Source organism: Ranitomeya variabilis, chromosome 5, assembly GCF_051348905.1.
Source record: "Ranitomeya variabilis isolate aRanVar5 chromosome 5, aRanVar5.hap1, whole genome shotgun sequence".
NCBI classification, from domain to species: Eukaryota; Metazoa; Chordata; class Amphibia; order Anura; family Dendrobatidae; genus Ranitomeya; species Ranitomeya variabilis.
In genome coordinates, this window is record NC_135236.1 from 625,216,425 (window position 1) to 625,233,409 (window position 16,985).

At 44.9% G+C, this 16,985-nt stretch overlaps 1 protein-coding gene across 1 annotated transcript in view; it reads left to right on the forward strand.

Moving 5' to 3' along the window:
• APBB3 (amyloid beta precursor protein binding family B member 3) overlaps positions 1–16,985 on the forward strand; it is a 110,460-nt gene that overhangs the window by 39,549 nt on the left and 53,926 nt on the right. The window lies entirely within an intron of this gene.

The following is a 16,985-nucleotide window of genomic DNA, read 5'->3' on the forward strand; positions in this document are numbered from 1 at the left end:
ACTCACTGGGGGTCCAACCCCTGGCACCCCAACCAACCAATATTGAATGGAATGGAAGTGCACATCCACCACAGTCATCTGGGACTGCTGGAAATACTGGAGTACAGAATTTGGTTTTCTCCTACAGTCCCATAGACAATGAATGGTCCGGTGGTTAAGCATGTGCACCTCTCCTCCACTCAAGAAGAGATTACAGAGCCCTGTCCTCAGAGATCCACAGCCCCATTCTCAGGACTGATGGGGGTGCCACTGATAAGGAGTATGGCTTAACTTGCCCTGGGGTCTGCTCTATTGTATTTTCCACTGTCCGCTGCAGATCTTCCCGGTGATTCCTAACAAGCATTTCCTTGATGGGAACTGAACTGCAATACCACATACGACCCATGTACAAGAATGGCGCTGTTTCTGAAACAACAAATATCACATAATTTTTTTCCTCATCTTATAAGATCTTAAAGGGAACGTGTCATGACAAAAAAGCTATTTACCTAAAGCCATATAGCCCGATTCATCAACATTTTCACTCCAGAATTCTAATGTAAAAGCTTTGAAAAGTCGCAAAATTGGGATTATTGGTGTCTCCCAGTTCCGCTGAAATGGGTGGAACTGGGGCGGGTGGGGGCGTGATGACTGCCGCTTGTCAGATTCATGATGAACGGTGGTGTGCTATGCCGCAAGTATTACTTCAGCAGGGGCTGGAGTAGGATTTATGGTGAGGCGCACACAAAGGTGTACACCGCTTTACCAACGCTCGACGAAGCCGAGGACGGTGAAACGCGCGTCGAGGCTTCTGTGCGGTTCACCGGTGCTCCAGCATACAGCCTGCACTATGTCCGAAGGTAAAATGGTTCACTGATTTATGTCATTGGGTTGTTTATTGCGGACTGCTTATATGCACTTTACTTATGTACCATTTCGCTTATCTTCATGTCCAGCACGTTATTTGAACCTACATGTTAGCCATTTACTATGGTTACCACTGATACCATCTAACCCCTGATGGTAGGATCAGACTAGTGTAGTGCTATGGCGTATATATTTCTATTGCGCCCAGTGCTGTAATACTGGTGACCACACAGTTCTTATTTTGTCTGGTCGGCATTTATTTACCATCATATTGCCGATATTCTTCAGCTGTTTTCCTACCTTATGTACCTTTTTGTTTGTATATCCTTATATGTGCAATAAATTTATATATTTTCACTAATACCCTGTTTTTCTCCTCATTGGTATTTCTGGGCAATTATATATTATTGGTGGTTATTTTTCTACATAATTAATTTTTACATTGGTTATTCTGCCTAGACCCAATTGGGAATTCTTTTTGGTTTTATCCTCATACACTGCTTTACCAACACTCATACGCCGCTTTACCAACACTCATACGCCGCTTTACCAACACTCATACGCCGCTTTACCAATGCTCATACACCGCTTTACCAACACTCGTACACCGCTTTACCAACACTCATACGCCGCTTTACCAACACTCATACGCCGCTTTACCAACACTCATACGCCGCTTTACCAATGCTCATACACCGCTTTACCAACACTCGTACACCGCTTTACCAACACTCGTACACCGCTTTACCAACACTCGTACACTGCTTTACCAACACTCATACGCCGCTTTACCAACACTCATACGCCGCTTTACCAACACTCATACGCCGCTTTACCAATGCTCATACACCGCTTTACCAACACTCGTACACCGCTTTACCAACACTGATATACCGCTTTACCAACACTCGTACACTGCTTTACCAACACTCATACGCCGCTTTACCAACGCTCGTACGCCGCTTCATCAACACTAGTACACCGGTTTGCCAACGCTCATAAACCGCTTTACCAACGCTCGTACACCGCCTTACCAACACTCGTACACCACTTTACCAACGCTAGTACATCGCTTTACCAATGCTTATAAACCGCTTTACCAACTCTCGTACACCGCTTTACCAACGCTCATACACCGCTTTACCAACACTAGCACACCGCTTCACCAAGACTAGTACACCACTTTACCAACGCTCATACGCCGCTTTGCCAACACTCATAAACCGCTTTACCAACACTCGTAGGCCGCTTCACCAACACTCGTACACCACTTTACCAAGCTAGTACACCATTTCACCAACACTAGTACACCGCTTTACCAACGTTCATAAACAGCTTTACCAATGCTCGTAAGCCGCTTCACCAACGCTCGTACACCGCCTTACCAACACTCGTGCACCGCTTTACCAACACTAGTACACCGCTTCACCAACACTAGTACACCGCATCACCAATGCTCATACATCGCTTCACCAACACTAGTACACCGCTTCACCAACGCTCGTACACCGCCTTACCAACGCTCGTATACCACTTTACCAAAGCTAGTACACCGCTTCACCAACACTAGTACGCCGCTTTACCAAAGCTTATAAACCGCTTTACAAACGCTCGTACACCGCCTTACCAACACTCGTACACCACTTTACCAATGCTAGTACACCGCTTTACCAACACTAGTACACCGCTTTACCAACACTAGTACACCGCTTTCCCCATACTCATAAACCACTTTACCAATGCTCGTACGCCGCTTCACCAACTTGTACACTGCTTTACGAACACTAGTACACTTCTTCACCAACGCTAGTACACCGCTTCACCAACACTAGTACACCGCTTTACCAACACTCATACACCACTTTACCAACGCTAATACACCGCTTCACCAACGCTAGTACACCGCTTCACCAACACTAGTACATCGCTTCACCAATGCTCATACACCGCTTCACCAACGCTAGTACACCGCTTCACCAACGCTCGTACACTGCTTTACCAACGCTAGTGCACCGCTTTACCGACAATCGTACATCGCTTCACTACACTCATACACCGCTTTACCAACGCTTTTACACCGTTTTACCAACACTTGTACACCGCTTTACCAATGCTCGTACACCGCTTTACCAACGCTCGTACACTGCTTCACCAACGCTCTTAAACCGTTTTACCAACACTCGTACATCGCTTCACTACACTCGTACACCGCTTTACCAATGCTTGTACTCCACTTTACCAACGCTTGTACACCGTATTACCAACACTCGTACACTGCTTTACCAATGCTCATACACTGCTTTACCAATGCTCGTACACCGCTTTACCAACACTCATAAACCGTTTTACCAACACTCGTACACTGCTTTACCAACGCTCGTAAACCGCTTTATCAATGCTCCTACACCACTTTACCAACGCTTGTACACTGCTTAAATGTAGGGATAAATGACGTTACATTCTACTTTTAGATGCCGGACTCCTGTCATTTGGGGGTCACCACAGCAGTGAATAGTCAGCGAGCTGTTCCCAGTACAAGCGTTCTAATCACACCCAATCATCCTCGAGTGACATCTGCGAATCGTGACAGTCTGTGCCTGCATGTAGAGCATGCTGATCTCTCACTGCCTCCAGTGCAGCCCAGATAAATGGCGCTGTAAGGAGACTCATTTTTCTTCCTGCACCCCCACATCCCGTTAGACGGCCGCATGTGTTTTGGAAAGGAATTTACCTGCAGATTAGCACTATGGCTTTAGGTGAATAACTCTCTGTATCCCTTTAAGTGTTCCAACTTCTATTCAATTCATGATTCCGTGAAGATTTTACTCAGCCATGTTTAAAGGGGTTGTCCCTTTTCAGAAAATCTTCATTCTCTGCCACAGTTTGTTAGAAAAAAAAAAAAAAAAGTAATAAAAAGAAAGCACTGTACTCACCGTCTCTGGGTCAGCGCTCAGTCTGCGCCGATGCTCCCGGTGTTGTCTGCGGTGCCGTTCCATCAACAGCAGCTCTGGCCATGTAGAGGGAGCGCCCCGGTCAGAACCACTGACCTCACTGATTGGCTGTCACTCTAGTCATGTGACGCCACTGCCAAAGCCGACACCGGGAGAAGCACCAGAGACTCAGCTGCTGGACACAGAGTAAAGCATGTATTGCTTTTTTTTATTAAAAAACTGCAGCCGGGGACAATACTGTACAACTTTATGAAAGGGGACATCCACTTTAATAAATACATTTTGCTTGCCGAGTACTTGGGCATTGGGCAATTGACAATATTTGGGTAGTATCCAGCTGTAACACAGATTAATGCTAAAATATTGGAAATGTGTTCTTCCGTTTTGAAGGAGCCCTGAACCATGCATGAATAAGAATATATCTGTGTCCTGTGTCATCCTGCTAAAACTAGGTCAAGGACAACTGATGCAATGCTTTAGATGTGTGCACAGTGTAGGAATTATGCCACATTATAAATACCATTATTATAAATGCAGAAAAACTCAAAAAATATTAAACTCAAGGTCCTGGGAAATCAACAAGAACAATATAAATGACCTTAATCCCTATTGCTATACAAGATAAGACATAACTTTATTCAATATCTTTAAAACCATGAAAAAACAACCACAGTCAAACACAACAGACAGCCGTGCTCTCTAAATATACCCCTGTCACAGTACCTGTATCACACTGCCTATCAGCGGAGGTTGGCACCCTAATACACAAACGAGATTGGCGCCCACGCTCCGCGTCGGCTGCCCCTAAATCTCCTATAGTCGCCCTAAACTGGTGTCTCAATTGGGCTAACAGTTATACAACACTGACAAATAGATAAACAGGAGATAGAGGATAACAAAACCGATAATGGCTGATACTTGCCAAAGTTCAGACTGTGGCAGGGTGAGAAACACAGACAGAAAAGTGCTAAAGTGTGTACATAAATAGCCTCACTATGCTGCTCCCTGCTTTCACACTACTGCCTAACTGTGGGGGTTGGCACCCTACTGCTCAGCGGATATGACGCCCCCACCCCACGACAGCTGACCCTTGGATGCCCTATGAGTAGCTGTATAGGCAGAAAAATATAATATAAACACTGATAAGTTTTACATTAATAGCCATAACCTTCACAAAAGAATGGAGATATCTCTCCTCACTTGCTGCTATGACTTATCCATAAGTATCAACATTAGCAGACAATTTTGTCTGGGCCTGAAGTGATATCTCCATTTTTCTAGAGTTCTAGGACTGCATGGCAGCAGGTTTACTTGTTCTAGGACTGAATGGCAGCAGGTTTACTAGTTCTAGGACTACATGGCAGCAGGTTTACTTGTTCTAGGACTGAATGGCAGCAGGTTTACTAGTTCTAGGACTACATGGCAGCAGGTTTACTAGTTCTAGGACTACATGGCAGCAGGTTTACTAGTTCTAGGACTACACGGCAGCAGGTTTACTAGTTCTAGGACTACACGGCAGCAGGTTTACTAGTTCTAGGACTACACGGCAGCAGGTTTACTAGTTCTAGGACTACACAGCAGCAGGTTTACTAGTTCTAGGACTACACAGCGGCAGGTTTACTAGTTCTAGGACTACACAGCGGCAGGTTTACTAGTTCTAGGACTGCACGGCAGCAGGTTTACTAGTTCTAGGACTACACAGCGGCAGGTTTACTAGTTCTAGGACTACACAGCGGCAGGTTTACTAGTTCTAGGACTACACGGCAGCAGGTTTACTAGTTCTAGGACTACACAGCGGCAGGTTTACTAGTTCTAGGACTACACAGCGGCAGGTTTACTAGTTCTAGGACTACACGGCGGCAGGTTTACTAGTTCTAGGACTACACGGCGGCAGGTTTACTAGTTCTAGGACTACACAGCAGCATGTTTACTAGTCCTAGGACTACAGGGCAGCAGGTTTACTAGTTCTAGGACTACACGGCAGCAGGTTTACTAGTTCTAGGACTACATGGCAGCAGGTTTACTAGTTCTAGGACTACACGGCAGCAGGTTTACTAGTTCTAGGACTACACGGCAGCAGGTTTACTAGTTCTAGGACTACACAGCAGCAGGTTTACTAGTTCTAGGACTACACAGCGGCAGGTTTACTAGTTCTAGGACTACACAGCGGCAGGTTTACTAGTTCTAGGACTGCATGGCAGCAGGTTTACTAGTTCTAGGACTACACAGCAGCAGGTTTACTAGTTCTAGGACTACACAGCAGCAGGTTTACTAGTCCTAGGACTACAGGGCGGCAGGTTTACTAGTTCTAGGACTGCATGGCAGCAGGTTTACTAGTTCTAGGACTGCATGGCAGCAGGTTTACTATTTCTAGGACTACACGGCAGCAGGTTTACTAGTTCTAGGACTACATGGCAGTAGGTTTACTAGTTCTAGGACTGCATGGCAGCAGGTTTACTAGTTCTAGGACTGCATGGCAGCAGGTTTACTAGTTCTAGGACTGCATGGCAGCAGGTTTACTAGTTCTAGGACTACATGGCAGCAGGTTTACTAGTTCTAGGACTGCATGGCAGCAGGTTTACTAGTTCTAGGACTACACGGCAGCAGGTTTACTAGTTCTAGGACTACACGGCAGCAGGTTTACTAGTTCTAGGACTACATGGCAGTAGGTTTACTAGTTCTAGGACTACACGGCAGCAGGTTTACTAGTTCTAGGACTACACGGCAGCAGGTTTACTAGTTCTAGGACTACACGGCAGCAGGTTTACTAGTTCTAGGACTACATGGCAGCAGGTTTACTAGTTCTAGGACTACACGGCAGCAGGTTTACTAGTCCTAGGACTACAGGGCGGCAGGTTTACTAGTTCTAGGACTGCATGGCAGTAGGTTTACTAGTTCTAGGACTGCATGGCAGCAGGTTTACTATTTTTAGGACTACACGGCAGCAGGTTTACTAGTTCTAGGACTACATGGCAGTAGGTTTACTAGTTCTAGGACTACACGGCAGCAGGTTTACTAGTTCTAGGACTACAGGGCAGCAGGTTTACTAGTTCTAGGACTACATGGCAGTAGGTTTACTAGTTCTAGGACTGCATGGCAGCAGGTTTACTAGTTCTAGGACTACACGGCAGCAGGTTTACTAGTTCTAGGACTACATGGCAGTAGGTTTACTAGTTCTAGGACTGCATGGCAGCAGGTTTACTAGTTCTAGGACTGCATGGCAGCAGGTTTACTAGTTCTAGGACTACACGGCAGCAGGTTTACTAGTTCTAGGACTGCATGGCAGCAGGTTTACTAGTTCTAGGACTGCATGGCAGCAGGTTTACTAGTTCTAGGACTACATGGCAGTAGGTTTACTAGTTCTAGGACTACATGGCAGTAGGTTTACTAGTTCTAGGACTACACGGCAGCAGGTTTACTAGTTCTAGGACTACACGGCAGCAGGTTTACTAGTTCTAGGACTGCATGGCAGCAGGTTTACTAGTTCTAGGACTACACGGCAGCAGGTTTACTAGTTCTAGGACTGCATGGCAGCAGGTTTACTAGTTCTAGGACTGCATGGCAGCAGGTTTACTAGTTCTAGGACTACATGGCAGCAGGTTTACTAGTTCTAGGACTACACGGCAGCAGGTTTACTAGTTCTAGGACTGCATGGCAGCAGGTTTACTAGTTCTAGGACTGCATGGCAGCAGGTTTACTAGTTCTAGGACTGCATGGCAGCAGGTTTACTAGTTCTAGGACTACACGGCAGCAGGTTTACTAGTTCTAGGACTGCATGGCAGCAGGTTTACTAGTTCTAGGACTGCATGGCAGCAGGTTTACTAGTTCTAGGACTACATGGCAGTAGGTTTACTAGTTCTAGGACTGCATGGCAGCAGGTTTACTAGTTCTAGGACTACACGGCAGCAGGTTTACTAGTTCTAGGACTACATGGCAGTAGGTTTACTAGTTCTAGGACTGCATGGCAGCAGGTTTACTAGTTCTAGGACTACATGGCGGCAGGTTTACTAGTTCTAGGACTACACGGCGGCAGGTTTACTAGTTCTAGGACTGCATGGCAGCAGGTTTACTAGTTCTAGGACTGCATGGCAGCAGGTTTACTAGTTCTAGGACTACATGGCAGTAGGTTTACTAGTTCTAGGACTGCATGGCAGCAGGTTTACTAGTTCTAGGACTACATGGCGGCAGGTTTACTAGTTCTAAGACTACACGGCAGCAGGTTTACTAGTTCTAGGACTACACGGCAGCAGGTTTACTAGTTCTAGGACTACACGGCAGCAGGTTTACTAGTTCTAGGACTACATGGAGGCAGGTTTACTAGTTCTATGACAGCATGGTAGCAGGTTCACTAGTTCTAGGACTACCTGACTGTAGGATTACCAGTCCTCTAGTGATAATCTCCTGATGATAAAACAGTGATTTTATTAAAACTACAGCAAGCTGCCCAGTAAGTGACACTTCACTGGAATCAGGGTCTCTGCCCTGCGCCATTCCTCCGTTATTGCTCCTGATCTCTAACTAGTGGTAGCAGTGTATGGGGACATACCCTATTTCTAACACAAAAAAACTTTCCAAATTGTGCTTCATGTAAAATACATGCATTTCCTAAAAAACACCATCGATGAAGCTGGCAAGTCCTATTGAAGAGGCCCAACATCCCTTATACATAATCTGCAGTAGACGTGATTGTTTTCAGACATTTATTATCTTGACTATCAATCAGCTGATATTTAATGCTTTGTAAAAGCGGCTTTTTTTTTTCTTTTTCTTTTGCCTTGTCTTCTCCCTTGAATCATGAAGGGACAGGTAAGCCACTACTTTTCTAGCATCATCCTTCATTGAATTGTGTACTTTTCCCAATGCGATCCTATAATAGCCACATTTGTCCGTGATGAATGCTTTTTCTGTAGTCCGATTTACACAATTGCTGTTTATGAAAGCAAAATGTAGAAAGCTGTGGAAAGTGAGGCCTGTCATGTGGTAGTCACACAATCTGGTGCGACCATGTATTCAGTCCGTGCCCACCAGGAAGAGACATAAGCTTAAAGGGTTGGTCCAAAATCCAACCTAATTTTCATCCTAAATCCCTATCTATTTAATTCCATAATATAAACTATTTTCTAATAGAGTTGAATATAAAAGTCTCTATCCTTCCCTAACTACGCTATCTAACCGCTTCTCTTTTTTCACAACTTCCCTTTTGATGACAATTTATTTGAGAATCCCCATTGAATGCCGGGGTACTCAAACAAAGCGTCATCAGGGCGCAGGGGCTGCAGTAGTTGCCTCCAGCCCCTGCCGCCTCCCTGATACTGATGACACTTCGTGACGCTCGTGTCATGGTCTGGGCTAGTCCCTGCACAATGTGCACAATGACAGTGCGCTCTCTCACCAGCTCAGATCAGTAGTAAAGAGCCAACACCAGAGCGCACTGTTACTATGTGTTATAAGATTACATTGACTAATCCAATTGGAGTGATATATAAAAAATAACTTATTATTTTGATTACTGATATACTTCCGACTAGTAAATTAATATATAAGGTAAAACCAATTATCTACCAATTACCTTAAGAACTTCTATAGCTGGGAGATTATAGAGTAATTTGAATTTCTAATTGTGTAAATTTATGAATTATAATCAAAATAATAAAAGTTTTTTATATATATATATATCTCCAATTGGGTTAGTCTGTGAATTTAGATAACTAAAATTTGGAGATATCTGTTAATCTATATAATCAGTGAAGAGCTATAAGATTACAGGCGAGCAGCGCCCAGCGCCACCCCCACAAGTCAAGTCACTGACAGTGCGCTCTGTTGCCGGCTCATTACTACTAATCTGAGCTGTACGAGAGCGGGTTGTGTCTTTGTGCATATCACACAGGGACTAGCCCAGACCCTGAACACAGAGATCACAGACGAGGCTTCGCTTTAGGCAAGGGGCTGCAGCAATGACCGCAGCGTCTGCCCCTAATGATGACTTGTTTGGGTATCCCAGCATGCACTGTGATTCTCAAAAAAAAGCAGCTAGATTATGTAGTTAGGGAATTTTTAATTCAAGTATATTAGAAAATAGTTTAGATTATGACATTAAAGGGGTTTTCCCATGAACAAAAGTGCATTTTAATCAATAGATTTTGGAATAATAATAATAAGTTCCTCAATTGGATGTGTTTAAAAAATGTCCCTGAGATAATCTTATGAATGTGCCCCTGCTGTGTACTGTGTAATGGCTGTGTCTGACCGTGCAGGACCATGGGCTGATCATACCACAGCTCCTGGGCAGGGAAAAACAATGGAGTATACGGACGTTACAGCATGGGGATCGCAGCTGATTCTTTCTGTGAGGCATGTTCATCTTTTGATCCAAGTTATCCATTTATTTTCTCTGTGTTTTACTGATAGTTTACAAGGAGAAACTCCGTCAGATTCCTTGGCAAATGATGGAAAAGCTAAGGCCTCATTCACACGTCAGTATTTACTCAGTATTTTGTATCAGTGTTTCTATGCCAAAACCAGGAGTGGAATTTACAGAGAAAAACTATAATTGAAAGATTAACACCTGTTCTGTGTTTTGGAGGCTTCCTGGTTTTCACATAGAAATACTGATCAAAAATCCTAATGTGTGAATAAGGCCTTACACTAATGAAAATCTGATCCAGCACACTGATGGAAAACCGTCCGGTATTTCCACAGATGAGGGAAGACCAGACATCCGACTGAGGCCATCGAATTCCTATAGTTAATTCGGCATTGTTATTTCGTTGTCAGCCAGAGAATAGCATTAGGCTTCGTTCCCACGAGTTTTTGGTGACTTTTTTATATTGCTTATTTTTTGAAAAATGCGGAAACCTATATTACTTAATGGGTGCAGAAAATCTGTAACGTCAAAAACTCTCCAAAAGCTCATCGTGGGAACGTAGCCTACGTCTTGGAGTAAGGGCATAGTCAGACAGCCGTATAACTCGGAGCGAGATCGGCCTGCAATGCACGGACTGGCCGGCGGCTCACCGTACGCTGGGTGACAGCTGCACAGAGGTATATCACTGATCAGAGCTGCCCCATAGTATAATAATGAGCCAAGTGCTGTCCGATAAAACATTGCGTAGGAGCCGTGTTATACTCTCATTTCACTGGGTGTGTGGAGCGCCCCACAAAGGGCAGCGGGGTACTCGGTACCGGGTCCGGTCTTAAAGGGGAGCTCACGGTGACTGCAACCCGGTCTGTGGCCATGGGCGTCCAATTAAAGGGAAAGGTCTTTAAAGGGATTTGTAATGTCTATGTTCGTGACGCCACCTGTGGTATTCGGTCAGTGAGGACCGACGCTGCTTAAAGGGGTCCTCTGGGGTGATGGTATGCAGCAAGATGGTGACGCTTCCCACAGGTGAAGCGGGGTCCCCAGGGCTTCCCAAGTGTATGGCAAGATGGTGTAAGCCAATAAATGAGCAAAGGACGAGGACACAGGTTAGCAAAGTCTTTACCTGGTTTACTGATGGTAGTAGTAGTCCTCAGTCCAGGGTACCAAGTGCAGGGTAGTTGTGGTCCGGCCGGCTTGGAGGCAATAGGAGATCCCAGGTGAGGTCCGTAAGCCTTTCCTACTAGCGCTGTTTAGTTGGTTAGGTCCCTGCCGCTTGATTTTCAGTGCAAGTCCCCACTCTCCTGTCCTAATACAGATGTCTGTACGATAGGCAGTTCGAGCCTGTTTATAGAGTCTCTATCATGCCCCAGGCTCTAAGGTTACTGCTTCACCCCAGACTTGATGCAGGCAATCGACATACAGTCCTATGCCCTCCGGTTCTGCTAAGTGTCCTTGAGTCCCACTATAGCCTCTGGCTCCTGGTACCCGGTTCTGTGCTCTGGCTATCACGGTGTCCTTCCGCTGTTCCCCTGATGAGCCTCTTCCTCCTCTGTGCATCTTCCCTCTAAGCTCCTCCACAATTCAACTCTCCTTCTCACTCTTTCCAGGGATAGCAGCTCCCTCGTGGCTGCTCAGTCCCTACGTCTGCTCCAGACGTCCTTCTACTCTCCTCTCTGACTGGCTAAGACACCTCCTCCAGACCAGGATACATAAAGTGTAAGGAAGCTCCCCTGAATTCGGGTCCAGAGCTCCCCCTCCTGGCCTAGATTCAGATGTGTTGAATGCGAGTGCCTTACCTGATAGATAGAATCTCCCTTGACTCCAAGTGTGACATCATCATTCCCGAAAGGAAGGTAACATCACTGCAACAACTGGTTCCCTGGGGTGTTGCATGTGCCACCTACTCTACATATACTGGTTTCATAAAACTACAGTTAGAAATGTTAATTTCCAGTATCAGTTTTTTTCCAGATTTTTTTTTATTGAAAATGTCATTGTAAATTTGGATTTCTCACCCCACGCAATAATAGCATTGTGACCTATCTCCATGTGTGACAGTAATGGAACAAGGCATTTATCAGTGGTGTTCACATGGTTAAATTGATGGTCTGCACTGCTGCCAAGCTTTGTAAATCCATGCAGAGTTCATTCTTTTTTTCAGTTTATCTTATGAGTCATCAGCGGGAGCCACATAAACAACCAAAGTAGTTGTACCCAAGGGCAGCTGCTATGAGCTCATTCGTGACACATGCTGGAGACAAGCTCTGAGCAAGGGCAGCCAGCCCTCCCATACAAGTCTCTTGGCTTTCTTCATGTATGACTTGTATCCAAGCATCATACTGTATTCGTAAGCAGTCTTCCCTCTATTCCCTTGTCATTAGCAAGCAGAAGTTAGAAGATCTGGGAGCTGTTCCTTATAAATTGGACATTCCGACAGAGTGGAAAAAATATTAATGTACATGCATGTAACAATATATATATAGTGTATGTTGCCAGAATTAGGGTAGTTAAAGTGGTTTTATGGAACTATTTTATATTTTTCTTATAGGTTGATCTCTGTCGTCTCTGAGTGGTCACACTTTGCTCCTGCTGGCGATTCTGCAGCCTCAGTGACATCACGTCGGCAGAGCAGCTGCTTTAATTCTGTTCTGCTCTGTTGATGGGGGCGTTGTCATGTTGATTGACAGCCAGCTCCCCGCCACCTAACTGCAGGAATCCGGCCATCAATCAGCATGGCAACGGCAGTGATGCCCCATCGCCAGAGCATTCTAGAAGAGGAAGAGCTGCTCTGTTGACGCGAGGTCAAATGAAGCAGTAGAATCGCCAGCAGGAGTGGTCCATTACTGTCCTGAGACAGGGCCAAGAAGAGCAGATAGTTAGATAGGACCTGCCTGTCAGTTATTGGCTCCATGAGAAAAAATGAAATAGTCATGAGTAACCCATTTAATAGATTTATAGTTTCATCTCTGGGGTCTGAAGCAGAGAAGGGGTCAATGTTGCTATCTCTAATACTGTAGGGGAATAGAGGGTTAATGTCTCGACAGTCATAGCTAAAAGTTTTGAGACTGACACTAATTTTGTTTTTCACACAGTTTTCTGCTTCAGTGGTTTTAGATCCTTAGTCGGATGTTTCTATGATCACTGAAGTACAATTACAAGTGTTTCCTAAGTTTTTTGTGTAAATATTTTATTGAAACAAATTGCAAGAAAATATTCATGACAGATCCAATCATCATCAGACAAATATGTGATTAAACAATTTCAGTGCTAGCACTTACTTTAAATCACAATGCATTTTATTGTCTGTAACTTCAGTTGTTAAAATACTTTCTGTCCTCCTTAGTGTGAACCCAAGGAGTCGATTACACTGTACGAGCTGAAACAACTATATGATAGCGTTATGTGATAATTTCAAAATAGCTTAAACTCTAATTATGTTTGAGAGAAAATAGAGAAGAAAGAAGAGAGAAAGGGGGGAAAGAGGGGAGGAACAAGGGAGGGTGCGGAATAGGACCTGGTTTCCCGTCTACAATCAACCATGCTCTATCCAAGATATCAAATCCGGAGTCTCTCTGCACATGATCCATGGAGACCATATGTTCAGCACTCTGTCCAGGGTTCCTGTGTCCTGCCCAATCAACTGCTCCATTCTATATATGTGGTTCAATTCCATAACAAGGTCAGAGCGCGATGGAGATTTGGATTGTTTCCAATACCGAGGTATCAGGTTGCGTGTGGCTGTGAGGAAGTGTCTAAGGGTGCCGTCACACAGTGAAATTTCCATCGCTACGACGGTACGATTCGTGACGTTCTAGCGATATCGTTACGATATCGCAGTGTCTGACACGCAGCAGCGATCAGGGACCCTGCTGAGAATCGTACGTCGTAGCAGATCGTATGGAACTTTCTTTCGTCGCTTGATCACCCGCTGACATCGCTGGATCGTTGTGTGTGACAGCGATCCAGCGATGTGTTCGCTTGTAACCAGGGTAAACATCGGGTAACTAAGCGCAGGGCCGCGCTTAGTAACCCGATGTTTACCCTGGTTACAAGCGTAAACGTAAAAAAAACAAACAGTACATACTTACATTCCGGTGTCAGTCCTCCGGCGTCTCAGCTTCTCTCCACTGTGTGAGCGCCTGCCGGCCGGAAAGCGAGACGTCACCGCTCTGCTTTCCGGCTATGGCGCTTACACAGTGGAGAGAAGCAGAAAGCCGGGGACAGACACCGGAATGTGAGTATGTACTGTTTGGTTTTTTTACGTTAACGCTGGTAACCAGGGTAAACATCGGGTTACTAAGCGCGGCCCTGCACTTAGTAACCCGATGTTTACCCTGGTTACCCGGGGACTTCGGCATCGCTCCAGCGCCGTGATTGCAAAGTGTGACCGCAGTCTACGACGCTGGAGCGATATTCATACGACGCTGCGACGTCACGAATCGTGCCGTCGCAGCGATGGAAATTTCACTGTGTGACGGTACCCTAAGAAGACCTCTCTTAAACCTGGCAATGGAGAGATCACATAACGATAACAAGGCCAGCTCTATAGCCGGCTGCATCCTATAGAGGGATAATTTGTTGTGAAGATCAAATACATCCTTCCAGAATTTATGAATGGGAGGACAAGACCACCAAATATGCGAGTACGATCCCTTTTCAGTCCAACACCTCCAACAAACATCTGGAGTGGATGGGAACATATTGTGCTGTGGATACTGTCCGGGCATCTATACCATCGAGACAGTAGTTTATAGCTTCTCTCTTGATGGTCAGCGCACAACGAAGATCTGAATGTATGAAGGAGACACTTGGATCCAGGGCCGGACAGGGACTAAAATTCAGCCCTGGCATTTGAAGTTACACAGGCCCACTTGTCACATGGTGACTGTATAATATCTTTGTACACTTGTAGGCAGGGCCGGTTTTAGGCAAAGTGGGGCCCTAGGTAGAGTTTAAAATGGGGCCCCAAATGCTAACATATTGCACATCACACAAAAGCATTTCTGTTGCATTTACGTGCGCTGAGTTCAGGCCGCTAAATGAGTTTGATTGACAATACGGAAGTTGTTCAACGCTTGTTTCCCGGCCTCTTTCCACCAACTGAGGAATAATGATGGGACAGAACGATCACTAACAGATCACCATACAGTATCATGTTATAAGCAGCACATCTACAGTTTACACCCACGATGTGCTGCTGAGAACAATGATTTTTGTTCCAGCAAAAACAATCTGAATATGCAGCATTTTACTTGTTTAGTAAAATACACCCCATAGTCCTCCATATATTATAATGTGCTCCACAGTCCTCCATATAGTATAATACACTTCCTATAGTCCTCAATATATTAAAATACACTGCTCAGTCCTCCACATAGTATAATACACTCCTCATAGTGCTCCATATAGTATAATGCACCTCCATAGTCATCCATGTAGTACAATTCACTTCCCATAGTATAATACACCCCATGGTTCTTCATATAGTATAACGTATTCCCCATAGTCCTCAATACACTATAATGCAGCCCACATATAGTATAATGCAGCCACCCCAGAGTATAATGCAGCCACCCCACAGAGTATAATGTAACCCCCATAGAATATAATACAGCCCACCTCCCCATAATATATAATGCAGCCCCCCATAGTATATAACACAGCCTCCCCATAATATATAACACAGCCTCCCCCATAGAAGATAATATACCCCCACAATAGTATATAACACAGCCACATAGTACATAACATGGCCTCCCCCATATAATATAATATACTCCCCATAGTATATAGCAAAGCCCGCATAGTATATAGCACAGCCTGCATAATATAGCACAGCGCGTGTAGTAGATAACACAGCCCACGCAGCAGTATACAGCACAGCCCACGCAGCAGTATACAGCACAGCCCACGCAGCAGTATACAGCACAGACCACGCAGTAGTATACAGCACAGACCATGCAGTAGTATACAGCACAGCCCACGCAGTAGTATACAGCACAGACCAAACAGTAGTATACAGCACAGCCCACAGAGTACTATATACAGCACAGCCCACAGAGTACTACATACAGCACAGCCCACAGAGCACTATATACAGCACAGCCCAGAGTACTATATACAGCACAGCCCACAGAGTACTATATACAGCACAGCCCACAGAGTAATATATACAGCACAGCCCACAGAGTACTATATATAGCACAGCCCACAGAGTACTATATATAGCACAGCCCACAGAGTAATATATACAGCACAGCCCACAGAGTACTATATATAGCACAGCCCACAGAGTAATATATACAGCACAGCCCACAGAGTACTATATATAGCACAGCCCACAGAGCAATATATACAGCACAGCCCACAGAGTAATATATACAGCACAGCCCACAGAGTACTATATACAGCACAGCCCACAGAGTACTATATACAGCACAGCCCAGAGAGTACTATATACAGCACAGCCCACAGAGTACTATATACAGCACAACCCACAGAGTACTATATACAGCACAGCCCACAGAGTAATATATACAGCACAGCCCACAGAGTACTATATATAGCACAGCCCACAGAGCAATATATACAGCACAGCCCACAGAGCAATATATACAGCACAGCCCACAGAGCAATATATACAGCACAGCCCACAGAGTACTATATATAGCACAGCCCACAGAGTACTATATATAGCACAGCCCACAGAGCAATATATATACAGCACAGAGCACTATATACAGCATAGGTAGCTCCCTAACTAGATAATACAAATGTTGAAGAAGAAAATTAAGTTAATAAAACCTCAGTATTATACCAAACATCAA